Source organism: Macaca mulatta, chromosome 16, assembly GCF_049350105.2.
Source record: "Macaca mulatta isolate MMU2019108-1 chromosome 16, T2T-MMU8v2.0, whole genome shotgun sequence".
NCBI classification, from domain to species: domain Eukaryota; kingdom Metazoa; phylum Chordata; class Mammalia; order Primates; family Cercopithecidae; genus Macaca; species Macaca mulatta.
The window spans coordinates 6,106,756-6,110,996 of NC_133421.1; positions in this window are offsets into that span (position 1 = coordinate 6,106,756).

Sequence of the window (4,241 nt, forward strand, 5' to 3'; positions counted from 1 at the left end):
GCATAGGACATATCCTGATGTCTACATTGACACATGTACTGGAGGCATACATTTGTATGTGTGCATATAAACACATTCCCCACCTACAAGCAAGAGCATTGAAAACCCTCCTGTAAACATGGGTGCTTACAAATGTGCACATACCCCACACACCACCTATCCGCGCCAGTAAGGAGTATAGATGCCTGAACTCCCAGCACTTTCCTCTACCCAGACATACTCACACATGCACGTGCAAGCACCACGCATACCCAGACGCATCCTCAGATACACGGGAAAGAGATGAACATTGAAAGGTACACGTGTGTCTGGCAGAATGTCTGCTGGGACGGAGGGATGGCGTTTAAAGGAGGGTTTGGTGGAGCGGAGTTGAAGTTATCCAGAGGGCAGGAGGGTCCCAGGATTAGCCCCTGTGGCTCCGCTTCAGGCAGGCAGAGCTGTGGGACTAGGGCAGAGACCCATGCGTCCCTCTCCTGGGCACTGCCCTGGGACCCAGCTGAAGATAAGATTTGGAGGCTCCAAGACGTGCCCAGCATGGGGCCCTCACTCCTGCACAGCCTTCACCAAGTTTTCTACCTCCCTCTTTATCGCTCTTCTTGGCTCCTGAATCCAGCAACCTGGCAGGAAAAGATAAATCTAAGCCCTGTGTTCCCACCCCTATGGATCTCATAACAAGGCAACAGTTTCCAGGGCAGAGGCTGGATTTCAGGATTTGGGAGGAGGAGGGGGAATGGCGTGTTTGCCAGGGGTGGTGGGGTCCAGTCCTGGAGTGTACGTCTCCTCTGAGGCCTCATTAGCTTGCTCCCTGTGGGTGCCTGCAGCTGCAGACCATGACGAGTCAGAGGGTACGGCAGGATGCACACACCTTCCTGACTGTGACCCTGATGGCCAGGCTGGCTAGCTGCCCCAGCCAGTGAGACCTCCGTGGGGGTGTGGCAGGGCCAAGAAGGGCCCGACCCTCCAACCTGAGTCCTTCCTGGTGGAGGGGCTTGGAGGGATCCCCAGTGAGGTGTGCAGCTGCCTTTGACCCAGTGAGGAGGCTGATGCGAGCTTGTAGACAGGCCGGGGAGACCCACAGCTCGCTATCCCACTAACACACCCTCTGTGTGACTTATTTTATTTTATTTTGAGACAGAGTCTCACTGTCACCCAGGCTGGAGTGCAGTGGTATGATCTCAGCTCACTGCAACCTCTGCCTCCCGGGTTCAAGCAGTTCTCCTGCCTCAGCCTCCTGAGTAGCTGTGACTACAGGCACCTGCCAGCATGCCCAGCTAATTTTTATATTTTTAGTAGAAGTGGGGTTTTGCCATGTTGGCCAGGCTGGTCTCAAACTCCTGACCTCAGGTGATCCGCCTGCCTCGGCCTCCCAAAAGACGGATCTACGCCTGGGATTACAGGTGTGAGCCACTGCATCCGGCCTCTGTGACCCATTCTGATGAATGGTACCCCTATAACTCCAAGTCAGAATTTGGGAGCCATCCTTGCCTCTCTCCCCCTTCCCTCATTCTCCATTGTCCATCTATCCAGCATCCTGTTGGTTCCACTGATTCTCCAATGAGTCCCCTTTTCCCAGAGGACCCAACCACCACGTTTATTGAGCCATTACTAAGGCCAGCTGCCGCCCCAGGTGTGGGGACAGCCTAACGGCTGAGACAGCTCCTGTGATCCAGGGATGGAGTCCAATGTGTGACCACGTGTGTGTGTGCGCGCACCATGCATGTGGACCTGGGGTGCAGAGGGCTGGAGGGGTGGCACCAGGCAGGTGGACAGAGCCCACTCCCACCTCAGGTGGGGGATTCAGCCGTCCCACTCCTTCTGTCCTCTCCCCATGCTATAAGCCCTACTGTGTTCCCTCAGGATGTGAGGGGTCTGGAGAGTGTGTGAGACCTTCAGGGGAGAGGCTGGGGCAGGCGGAGAAGTGACAGTCCTCAGCACTGAGGTGGCAAGCACCCCGCAGGCGTGGGGGTGAGTGAGGTCACTCAGGCAGGTGTGCAGGTGAGAGGGAGGAGGCCCAGCTCAGAGCCCTGGGGACCACCTCGGTGAAGGGAGGAGCAGAAGCACACTCAGGAAGGTCGCTGGGGAGGGAAAGAGGAGAATCACGTGAGTGAGGATGAGGAGGGAGTGGTCCTGGGGGGTCCCAAGGGCCATGGGGGGCACTAGAGACCTCTGAGGAGCAATTTCGGGGGAGTGGGGCCTGCGGCCAATCCGGGGAGCAGGGAGGAGCTGCCCTGACCTTGTGGAATGTGACTACTGTCCTGGGAGGTGAGCTGGGACTGGCGTGCAGGAAAGAGGGTATTGCACCTCAGGTCTGGGGGCAGGGCCCGGGTTCCAGTCCTGTCTCCGCATGCCTTGCTGTGTGGCCTTGGACCAGGCCCTGCCCCTCTTAGGGCCTCGGTTTCCCCGCCTCAGGCCCAAAGATGCTAACTTCCCTAACTTTGTGGTTTTGGCCTGGCAAGGATTTGATTTTGTGAGACATTGGCAAGAGGGCTGGGGAAAGCTTGTCCTGCATCCTGCATCCAGCCTAGAGCCAGAGCAGAGCAGGAGGCCGGCGGGCAGCAGTGGGGGCAGAGCCAGGAGACTGGAGCGGGAAGGGCAGGCGCCAGGGCCCCCAGGCCTTGGTGGGAGTTTGGCCTCCACTTGCTTGCTGACATCAGGGCTGGTGAATGTGCAGGGAGTTCAGCCAGGTTCACAGGCCCTCACCTCCCTCGCAGCCTGGTACTGGGCAGGAGCAGAGTTGGAGGACAGTGGGGGAGGGGCCTGCAGGGAAGGCTCACAGGAGCCCCTGGGCCTGGGAACAGAGCCGCAGCCTCGGTCCATCTGTCATGGAGCCAGGTCGGAGGGTGGTGCTGACCCTCCGTCCCGTCCCCTTCCCGCCCCAGAATCACTCTCTTCCTCGAGCTCCTGGCTCTTCTCTCCTCTCCTAGGTGCATGTCCAGCTACTGACTTGGGGGGGTTTGACTGCTGAGAAAAAGGAGCCAAGGGGGATGGCCTTGTTCCATCTGCCTTCCCAGAACCCACAGTGAACCCCCATCTCTGCCCTTGACAGAGTCCCTCCTTCAGGCCCAGAAACAGCCATGCCCCGTCGCCAAGAAGTTCCTCCTACATATTCCCATGTGGCTCAGGAGGGACCAGATAACTAACCTGAGGTTGGAGAGTGTAGACAGATCCCAGGCAGCCGGGCTCTACAATCTGTCACCTCCTCCTCCCTGCCAGGCTTCCCACCCATGGCCCAGCCAGCCTGCCTTCTCCCGGAGGATGGAGAGAAGGCTGGAGACCAACCTGTCCAGTCCCTCTCAAGGCTTCTCCACACGGTCCTTCCTTGGATCTTACAAGGGAAGGGACTGGGCTTCTGTGGCTGAGACCAGGGTTTTTGAACTCCAGGTTCTTGTGCTGAGACCTGGAGGGGCTATGAGTGCTGTCTTCGGTGAGAGCAGCCGCAGGGTCTCTGGAGGCTGCTACTAAAGATTGCACCTGGAGAAAGCATTCGGGCAGCAGTTTGGCTTACCCCGTCCAGATGGCTACTTGGAACGCACACACATGCTCACACATACATGCAGCATGCACGCCTTTTGGCATTTGACTTTCTCATGAAATAATTGCTGGAAGGCTCCTTGGATTAGGTAACCCAGTGTTCCTTCCTGGCCCCTTGGGGCTGGAGGCGGGGGAGGGAACCAGCATTTAGCATCTGTCAGGCTGCTCCAGTTCCTTTGGGGCAATGATGGCCAGTCCAGGAGGGTTTGTGGGCTCCAAACATCCTTGGGAGCTCAGACCTCTCCTTCCTGCAGGTCAGCTGGCTGTGCCTGCCCAGCCTCTGGGCCTCTTTTGGGCAGGCCAGGCTTGGGAAAAAGAAGGCCAATTAGGAAGGGTTTTTTGCACAAAGGAGGATATGTTCCCATTTTTATGTTAAATCAGCTTTATGGTACAGTGAAAACTTAGAGTTAGCTTTGCCCATCATCCCATCGTCCTAAAGCAACACCTGTTTCCCTTCTTCCATTTTCCGGTGATGGTTGGGGGTGTGCATTTGGAAGGGGGAACTATCTGGGTTCAACCATGAAGAGTATTGAGAAGGAATAGGGGTAGGACCCCTGGCCTGTGGGTAGAGGCCAGTGACTGAGACTCTCACTGGGTGAGGGGGCGATTAGGGGGCGATTAGTCGCAAAGCCACCCATTCCAGGATTTGGAGATTCAGCTGTAGCACACCCTTCTTTCCCTGTCTGCCCTTAGCCTCTCCAGGATCTCCT